This window comes from Manacus candei, unplaced genomic scaffold (genome assembly GCF_025592945.1).
Source record: "Manacus candei isolate 608988 ecotype Guabito, Panama unplaced genomic scaffold, ASM2559294v1 h1tg000067l, whole genome shotgun sequence".
In the NCBI taxonomy this organism is placed as follows: Eukaryota; Metazoa; Chordata; class Aves; order Passeriformes; family Pipridae; genus Manacus; species Manacus candei.
The window spans coordinates 13,146,089-13,156,454 of NW_026138115.1; the positions used below are offsets into that span (position 1 = coordinate 13,146,089).

Below are 10,366 nucleotides of genomic sequence, written 5' to 3' on the forward strand. Positions count from 1 at the left end.
AAAAAATGAAATGCTACCACTACTCTTTCGCCCAAAAGAGGAAGAAGGGCTGAGAAAAGCAGAAGATGAGAAAATTCTTTCTCTACTGACATTCTCTCTGATCTCCACTTTCCAATTAACAAACATATATTAACAGCACCAAGAAATTAGTAATTCCTACCCAGGAATGACAGTACTGTAAAGATCAAGTTTCTTAAATAATCTTTAAAATAATATAATGAGACTTATTGCAAGGTTTACTAAAGCTGATAGAAACTATATGCTCTGCCTGGACAAACTTCTAAAGTCTTTCTTCGGTCTTCACTAGGGGCTGTGAAACACATGGTGATTTTTTTGGAAATACTCTTTGTCTCTTGTTCTGATCAAGAGCACAGAGAGCTGTTCACAGCAAATCTTTTATGTCCATTTCAGGAGTTCTAGGCATTTCAGTGTGCTATATTGTCAAAGAGAGGTCTGGTCTTTCCCAAAACCCTCACTTTTTTGTCTGGTTGTTTTGATTGATCTGTATATTCAGAAATTCATGAAAATTTCAATAGCATCCTGAAAAATTGGAATTATTTCATTGTTAATGCTGACATAGTTTTGTACTGGTTCAGCAAAGACTTTTATGAAAATTTACATTTATAAATTCTTGGTATTTAGCAGCCCCTAATAGCATGCTGGTAGTTTTACTAAAGTTAATGGTGATATTTGTGGGATCACAGCCTTTAATTTCCAATAGCTTTTTTGAATACTTTAAAAGATTAAGAAGTAATAAAAAATTGCCTTAGCATGCATTTCCAAATGTTTTTGTGCAAAATGTGATCAAGATTAACCTAACTTTAATGCATATTTAAAACACGTATTCTATTACTTCAAATAACATCTTGAAAGTCATTCTATGATGTCTGGGATTCAGTTGCAAAGACTGAATCAGAATTCAGTCACACATTCTAGTCTCTGTTTTAATATACATTTTTTTTTGATTCATAGGCCAGTCTGAAACACATTCAGAACTGACTGGAAAACTTTTATAATAAGACTTGAAAATTTGTGTATCATATTTGTTAGGTACCACCACACTACTTATTTTGACTTGGAAAAGATTGCTTACCTCTATTAAACTGTGAGCCTTTTAGCTTTGGGATCCTACTTTCACTGAAACCATAGTTTTGGATTGCAGCTCTTATTTTGTAATGAGGCTTTTCCACCTGGCTGAATGAATGAATGAATGAATGAGATGTTGATGCAGAAAAATTAAATTCAGATCCTTTATTACCTCTCTGTTTCCATGGCAAGATATGACTTGAAAATAGGATCTAATCCCTGGAGAAAGCAGTGGTTTCCCAAGTACCCTATAAGCAAGTATTTATAGGCAGGCACTCTCCAGATCTGTGCAGAGGAAATTAAAATAAAACACAAATTGGCAAACACTTTCCATTCGGTCGAGATTGAAAGAGTAGCCCTGTCTGTAAATAAAGGTGGTGGTAAATCTTGCCTGACAATTCTCACATGTAGGGTAGGCCAGCCTTGCCTAACATGGGCAAGGACTGTCAAGTCCTGCTGGGGACAAACAAAGGTTTTTCAAAAAGTCAGGTCCTGTCCTCCACGGTACCAATGGGGACAAACAAGTTGCTACAAAATGAATCAAAACAGATTCTACTTTGCTAGAAAGTGCAGTGCTTCACAGGGCCGCAGTTCAGGCTTGCAAACTCTCAGAAGGTTTCTGGGACTGCAGAAGGTTGACTTTCAAGCTGCCAGTTTAATAACCCAGAGCAGTCAAGCAGTTGCTCTCTACAAAGCTGGCCCTGTTTCCTACGTGATAGCAAGAGAAACAGTCTCATGCCAACATCGACACTTGTAAGGCTTGAGCTTTTCCTGAAAAAGTCACAATTATTCTTTGAGGAAGTTGTGTCAGCTGGTATCAAATGGATGATTTGGATGCTCTATGCACAGACCATTTGCCAGCAGGTTGGAGACTGGAGACCTGGCTGGCATGGTGCCCCATTCTGGGGAGATTGGCCTCCGCTCTGATTGCTGAAAGTTCGTCAAAGCAGAGTGCTTCCAACGAAATGCTTCAAGCTCAGAGCTTGTTTCAGCAGAAAAAGCAAATCTAACCAGCTCCAACCCAAGGTTCTTTTCTCTAAGCATAAATCATATATGGAATAAGTATGGAAGACTTAGGTAATATCTTAGACTGCTTTTCTTTTTACCTACCGCAAAACTTTTATTTTATTCCAAAGCACGGCAACAAAGATTGAAAAAAAAGCACAGCACTGCCTTGCCTAAAGCATGCTGAAGCTTTGTGGCATCTTTAGACTGGATTCTTGGCTTTGGAGACTAGAGAAACCTGAAAGTGTACTGGAAGTGAAGTCAAAACAGTTTGTTACCCAACTCGCTTTTTCCACAAAGTATTGAAATATTAAGAACACAGGCAAATAATGCTTGGATACAACTCTCTTTGTTTGTGTTGAGTTGCATTTGTTTGTCTGAAGCCAAACTGTGTGAATAATTTTGCATTCTTTATCTTAGCAGTGAATTGTGTGGTTCTGAAATTTGAGTAAGATAAGATCACAAACAAGTAAAAACGTGTAGGCTGAAAAATCAATATGTTTCAAAGTAACAGCTGAGAAACAAATTATTCCTGTACTAATAGGCTGAAAAGTAGGTTTAGAGATTCTGCTAGAGCTGGTAGTATTACCAACAGCTAAAGCAGTATTAGAAGGGAGTTGAGCTGCCTTCATAGTCAGATGTTAATCACGCCATCACCACGAAATAAAGACCAGTAATGGTAAACTGCAACATGAGGGATTTTTTAAGCTTCTCTCTTTGCCTAAGAATTGGATCTCAACCACTGTAGTTCTTTTTAAGTACTCATGCTGAGATCTGCTCTTTTGATTTACCCTGAAATTTTCTAATATTTTACTTCAATTATTCAGAATAGCTACTCTCTTGCTAAGATGTTCCTAGTTTTCAGTTCAGGACTCAATGTCATTGTCATCAAAGAGTGGCAGAATTCCTGCTAACTTAATCACATTCAGACCTATACCATGCCTAATATCAGAAAGCTATTTAATAACTAGTTTATACCAACCCAAGTCTGTTCTCTCAGTGACCACACATCTTAAAAACAGTTTTCTCTAAATGAGAAATCTACATTTCTGTACTGAATTGTTACTTCCTAGGAGTCACTCTTTTGGTAACAATTACGCTTTGCTGAAACAAAACACTCATTGCCCCTGAGAAACACCTGAATAAGCCATGCCTAATATGATACAATTCAAGAATAATTAAAGGCAATAACTGAAACTGTAGGCTAGTAGCAATATAAAGATTTCTCTTGCCACCAGAATCTGCCTTTTCTTCTTCCAGCCACTGCTTCACCTAGAGCATTTAGAAATGGTGGAAGACTTAAACACCCAACTGTTCAAAAATAATCCTCATAATCCCCAATCTCTGCATCTGGTATATAATTCACTAGGACACAACTAAATGTCTCCTGCTTATATTTCTCTCTATATGCCGAAGTCTCCTGAGTGATGGCTTTGTCTTCAAGCAAGCCATATATGTACTAATAACATCTGTGTATTTATAACACAGAATTCCCCCAATTCTCATCAACTCAGGAGATGACTGACTTTTTAAAAAAGTTACACATGCAATAGCAGTCTCATCCCCTCTGAAGGTATTTGTTTGGTCAATAGCATTCTTTAGAGAAAAGCTGTGTTGACAGGAAAAAGGACAGGTTGTTGAGTTAAGAGGCTGTGGAACGATGGCAGGACTCAGCAGCTACAAGCAGAGCTGTGAACCAAGATGGGTGTCAATTCAGTCCTTTGACAAAGCCAGAGTGACTCAAGTAATGTGTTGAGGCACACGACACAGAGTCTTATCTACTTAGTTCTACATAAATGTATTAAAATGAAAAAAAAAAGAAAACCAAGGAAAAAAACCACTCAGAAATCAGCAGAGCTACATCTTCCCACTGAGGAACATGCTAACAGTGCTTAAGATGGAGTTTGGACTAGAAGCCTCAACTGAGAACACATGAGAAGCTCCCAGTCCAGATTCTTTGATTTTTATTAAACAGGCAAGAAGTGCTGATTAAGGGAGCTGTGTAACCTACAAAAGGAAAATCCTCACACGTGATGTTACATGGCTGAGGAAAGAGTAGAAGTGAAAGATGACTGACCTATTTTTTAATCTATTTAACAGCAACTGTGAATAGTTTTATCTATGCCCCTGAAGTTCCAAATTTATTTTCTTGGTAGTTCTGAAACAGCTGTGAAATCAGTTGTTACTTGCCAATTACAGTGTAACTTTGAATAATCAGTAACCACAGCCATCCTAGAAGAGAAGCAAGCTGGCAGCTGAGCATACGTGTTAAAAGGGTTGTTTATGACTGGATGACAAAGAGCAGCAGTTGGAAGGGATAAGGGCTGGAAGCAAAGGTAAGACCAGAGACAGCAAGTGGGACTGGTGCATACAGGACAGAAATGTGTGGTTTGAAAGAAGATGAAAACTCTTGTGGTGGTGCTAATAGGCTCACACATGGAATATGAGAACCTGTGTCATTTCCAAGGGAGTGGGGCTTTCTAGTCTGGAGAAGCCTGAATGAAACATCAAATCTGATCAAATTTGGCAATTTCTGTTAGAATGTGGCCTGGTCCTGTTCTAGGAGGATTTGTGGTGTTGTGAATTGATCCTATCACTTACAGGTCAATAATTTCTAACTCAGTCTTTCCAGCACATTGACAACTGTTAGCTCCACGTCTGGGACCTTTCTGGAGCAGTGACTAAAGCTTGTTTAGATTTCAGAACTGGTATCCCAGTCCTTCTGAGTTCCCAATGGCCCTCCAAGTCCCTTTTGCTCCTCTAATCCAAGCCAGGATGTGCTGTAGCCATCTTGATGTTTGCAGGGGCAGCAATCCACAACTACATACCCTGGGTGAAGAGAATGCACTTCTGGTGAGAGGCTGTGTAGTAGAGGTAGGAGGAGATAGTCTGTGGAAGGGAGAAAGGAGCCAGCATTTGGAAGAGCAGGACTCTCACTATGCAGGCCTCTCACCCAAGCCATTCAGAGGTTAGTTCTGTTGTAAAAAGTCAATTTTTTACCCCACAGTAACACCATTCAGCTTGTGCCATTGATACTTGTGTTGGAGCTTTAAATGTAATCCAATGAAGTCCATCGTGAAGTACATACTATCAAATTCAGGGCTAAAAATTCCACTTAAGAGCTGTATTCAAAACAAAAATCAAAACACAACATGGCATTAACAAGATCCAAATGGAATTTATTTTTTCTACAAAGTTTACTGTGGGCCTGGCTTGAAACGCTCCATAATATACATTACTTGTTATGAACAGGAAAACCACTTACGACGGAGTACCCTATGGCATCTGCCATTACAAGTTACTTAAAAGCATTCTTAAATACTATAAATATCCCAAGGAACTGTGACTTCTTACTCCCCCGAAAACTTTTAATAACAGAGCAGGCTAACTTTTGATGTACACTACTGCTGTTAAGCTGGATATGACAGTTCAGCGCTGAGCTGTGTTCCTCATTGATAAGGATGCACTTAAAGTAACACTAACAATTTAGTTTTCCTAATGATCTAAATTATTCTGGAACTATAAATTCTACGAAACTGTAACAAGTTCAAAGATATAAAAAAATGCAACAAGCTGAAAAGGGCAACATTAACAGAAATGTTATAAATATATTTTATTTGAAATTGGGTGGTGAAAGGCAAGGTAAAGTTCACCCTGTAAAGATAGCATCTACATACCACTTTCCTTGCAGAGTGTCAGAATTGGGAGTCAGCTGAATAATTTGATGCATAATCTTTTTCTTATCTTTTTGTGAGACAAAGTTCACCCAACATCATAAGGAGATGGAGAAAATTAAGAGAAGGTGAGTGTTGAAATGATGAAAAGAGTACTTTCGAACAGGTACCTGTGTTGCCTTTTAATTTTTTTGGCTGTCATGTGTTCATTGCTGTTGCTACCTGACCTTTCAAAATAGGGTATGGATGAAAATCTTTCTTTGGACCAGTGTTTCATGTACTTGCAGAAACAGAGGACTTACATCAATGAAACAGTTTAAACAGGCTGAAGTCAGCATCTTTCTCAGGTGTCCTTGTTCTGTTCCCTTCTCGGTCAAACCTAGAAAGCCTGTGTTTGGAGAACATTAGCCGTCATTTTATTTTGCTAAGCAAGCTGTACAAGATTATGGTATCTCTAGAAAAGGTTTTTTATGTGTTACCTACTACACTTTAAATTACTATAAACCTATCCCTGTACTGTTCAGGCTGCTTACTATACTGGCAACCAAACAGGTTTAGTTTGAGGGTGTGAAGTTCTCATAACTGCCATCACCTATCTCTTAGATGCACATTGAGTGTTCCTCCCATTAAACATCTGATTGTCATAAAAGGGAAAAATACCATTTTCTTCCTGGCTTTAGAAGTTATTATTGGAAAGTTTGAATTAGTATGTGTATCAGGAGGACAAAGGAGCAGTACCAACTCTCTCCCTTCCTTTAAAGTCTTTGTAAATAAACATGTAGTAAGCAATTTCTTGTTCCCAAACCCTGTGCTTGGCCCTCAGGCCCGTTCAATGCCCCCAAGGGCTCTTTCTTTATTTTCTTTCTTCTTCCATCTCACACAGTGTAATACCCAGTCACCCCCAGGATTTGTTGCTAGTTATAAAAGGGTAAAGGTTTTACATTACTCTAGGCAACAGGAACACAAAACCAAAATTTCTGTCCCCTTGCTCTAGGCAACTGCTAGACAGAGTGTTGGTCTTTTTGTTCTGTTTTGTTTTGAGGTTGGTGGGTATTTTTGCTCCTGGAGGCCTTTACTCTTAATTCATTTACCTGGGAAAATTGCATGTACTGCCTGGAGTATTTCTTGCTCAGGCCTTCAGGTTCAACCCATTGTTTTGAATAGCTGCTACCTGTATGTTTTCAGAGTTACCACTCTTTAAAGACACATATGTCAGAGCACCTTCCAGTTAGCCTGAAAGAAGAGCCAGTAGGGCAGCCAGCTGTATAAATCAAGGAGATGACTGTCAACAGATTATAACCTTTTGATGTTGATTATTAACAGTTTTCAACATTATAAAATGTTGGCCCTTTTTTATTACTCCACAAATTGTCATTACTTCCTCACCAGACACAAGCTCGAGAGCATGTTTGTGTAAAACAAGCAACAGGAACTCTAAAATGATACCCTGGATGATTCACTAAAGACCAAGGAAAAGCAAACCCTATCAGTTAAATAGTTTTTCAATGCTTATTCTATCCTATTTCCAAAGATGAAAAATTTTTTAAAAAGTGTGGGGAGGGAACCCAAAAGGTATGGTGAACATTTTGTTTAATTATCTTGGAGTTTGTTTTGTTGTTTAAAGAATTAATCAGCTGCTCCTAGTCCAGGGGGAGCATTCCAGAGGCAGAGAGGCACTGCAGAGCAGGTCCATACTTCCCATGCCTTTTGTTTCTTAGCCTATGTTCTGGGAGTCAAAGTTCAGAAGTACGGAAGTGTAAGCTGTCTCAGCAGGTCTATGACTGGCAGAACTGTTTCTGGAAAAGTGAAAATAGTTATGGCTGGGGCAGTTAAGCTGGCTCTAGACCTGTTTTGAACTACTGGAGTGGAGCCAAGGACCTGGCTCAACTGATAGATTTTGTTTTCAGTTGCATAAGCACAAGTAACCTGCAAGACTTGATTATTTTTTTAGTACAATGGTTAAGTTCAGATAGGATTATTTAAACAACAACTACGATAGAACCCCTATAAGCACTTTTAATTTTACCTTAATCAGCCTCCTAGGTGGCTGCATCCTTGCTCGGCCTTTGAGTTCTGATCTTACAGCTGCTCAAGTGTTTTGACATACTGAGCGCCACTGAATCTTTAAAGGTTCTGTCCATAATCCTTTAGAAAAATTGCAGATCTTACTCATTTGTATTTTTCTATTAGGAAAAAATAATCAGGTTTTATAATAAATGAAAGAGTAATTTTAGTATGATTGAACTTACATGGGTAACATTCCCTCCTTCTGGATACTTTTTCATCTTACTATACACTCTACACTTAATTTCTTTAGAAGTTTAAACACACTAATGAGCTTTTCCTCTCACAGACCTTTTGCAAAGGCTTTGGAACATATTCATATAAGGGGAAATAATTATCTCTTGAAATACGTAGTTATTGACTGTCAAAGGAATTAATATATTGCAGTTAAGTGTAGAAGGAAAAAGCACGTAAGTCAGCTGATAGAGATGGATTTTTATCTTTACTACTACTATAGGAGGAAAGCATACTATGACAGATATTTCAGATATTTAAAGGCAAATCTCCCTTTGGTGGGACAAGCAAATACTTACCTCAGTCATCTGATCCAGAATTAAGCAGAGTTCCTATGCAGCAAAATCCAGACAAAAGGAAAAATTAGTCTATGCACAAAGCTTGTGCTGTCTCATCTAGACCCCTTTCTACTCTTAGTTAACTAAATACTTTTAAAACCCTGTGTTAATGTGCTAATGTAGCGTTTATACCTTGTTTCTCAGTGTGTCCACCTGACAGTTCAGAGAGCTGCAGCTAAACTGATGCCAAAATAACTCTAGTTAAACTAGTTCATGGTCTGGTCTGCATGCAAAGCTCATGATAAATCTGAGAGTACAATTTAGGAGTAGACTGTGTTAAAAAAAACTCAGGAAAGTTCCCTCCTTCATTCCTTAACACTGTGAAACCATAATAATTTTCAGGAGCTTTTATCCTTCCCTAAATCCTTATGAATTGGTGGTTTACAAAATAAAGGGACAGAAGGGGCAGACTTAATTTTAGAACAAAGGATGGTCACATGCACAAGGTCTCTACACCATGGAAATATGAATCACTAGTAGATTCATTCTGGTTTAACTGAAGAAACAAAGTCCAAATTATTCCCAGGAGCATTTTGTTGTTTGACCCCCACTGGAACTGATTACCTTTTACGACTCTCAGTAGAAGGACCTCTTAATTTCCGTGAGGTTTTATATACACCACACACTGGTGTGAGCACTGGACGTGATCTGACTGGTGTAGGAGGAACAGCTTGCGGTGCTGAACTGAGTGCTGTTTCTTACACTGTCGACTAAAGGGGTGGCCAAACCCGGTGCCCATAACCCACATGCTTCAAAGCTTCCACATGGCTTGGAGCCAAGAGACACTTCAATTTCAGCAAAGGCCAACAAGGCAGGGAGGACTGTGGGCCTCCCTCGAGCAGGTGGTGACCTGTTCCGTGGTGGGCCGCTGGGGCACGGCTGCTGTGCAGGGGCCGGTGCCAGCCCCGGCGCTGCCCGGGCTCCTGACCCGTTTGGAGACACGCCGGACATGGGGAGGAGGCCGAGGACTCTCCACAGCAGCCGTAGCACCGAGCCTGCCTCGTCGGGCAGCGGCCGCTTCCAGAACCTGAGTGCTCCCTGCAAGACGAGTCAGGCGGGCTGCGACGACTGTCCTGAAACGCCTGCTCAGCCCGCTCGGGTTAAGCTTTAACCAGCCGCCTTCTCCACAGGTGAGCGGGCGGACGCTCCGCCCGCCACGAGCCCACCCCTAATGGGCGGCTGTGAGGGGCTTCCCTCGTTCCGCTGCCACTGCCCACGAAACACGCCCGTACCGCTGCCATGGCCCACGGGAGCCCCGCCCGCCCCCGCGGCCGCCAGGGGGCGCGGGCAGGCGGTTCCAGGCCGGCTCCCACCCGCCATCCCGGGCCGCTCCCCGACGCCTGGACACGCCGTGCCTCCCCGTCCCGCACAGACACCGGACCGCTCACGGTTTAGGCACAAAAGACGTAGTTCCAAAAAATGTTTTTTTCCCAGATCCCACAGTTAGCGCCAAACACCATGCAGATGCCATTGACAGGCCAGCCCGCGGAGCTGGTGCCCACCGAGGTGGCAGTGTCAGCCTAACACTCCAGTATAAATTAACGGCAGCGAATAAAACTCCTCTGGCACCATTTCCTCATTCATATAGTCGGACTGAGCTTCACTAGGTGAGGAGCACTGCTTCTACTTGCTTCTGCAAAGCCATTTGGAAAGTCACCACTCTCTGTATCCAGGTTTTATGTGAACCTTAAGAAGGATTCTTTGCGGAACTCATCGAGAATCCAACCATCAGCACAGACCCGAGCTGTGTTTCCTGGCATACCTTTCCCTTTTCTCCTCCTGAGTTTTCATCAGATTGTCCTCCTGCCAGGAGATTCTTTAAGACTGTGTGAAAGAAGCATTACTGGGGTGGAGGGGAAGTGTTTTATTTCAACTTGTGTCAGCTGTTAAACATTTTTATCCAAGCATGTGTGCATGCAATATGCACAAGTATTAGATAATGCTGAGGTGGTAATTCCTTTTGCT

The 10,366-nt window shown here is 40.8% G+C and overlaps 1 long non-coding RNA gene across 1 annotated transcript; it reads right to left on the bottom strand.

The window, feature by feature from the left end:
* Positions 1-5,051: 5,051 nt before the first annotated feature.
* Positions 5,052-9,614, bottom strand: LOC127479401 (uncharacterized). The gene is made up of 4 exons (XR_007907547.1): positions 8,966-9,614; positions 8,363-8,395; positions 7,792-7,948; positions 5,052-6,153 (listed from the first exon to the last, which is right to left on the bottom strand). It is a non-coding gene; the product is annotated as an uncharacterized LOC127479401 (long non-coding RNA).
* Between the last annotated feature and the right edge of the window lie 752 nt (positions 9,615-10,366).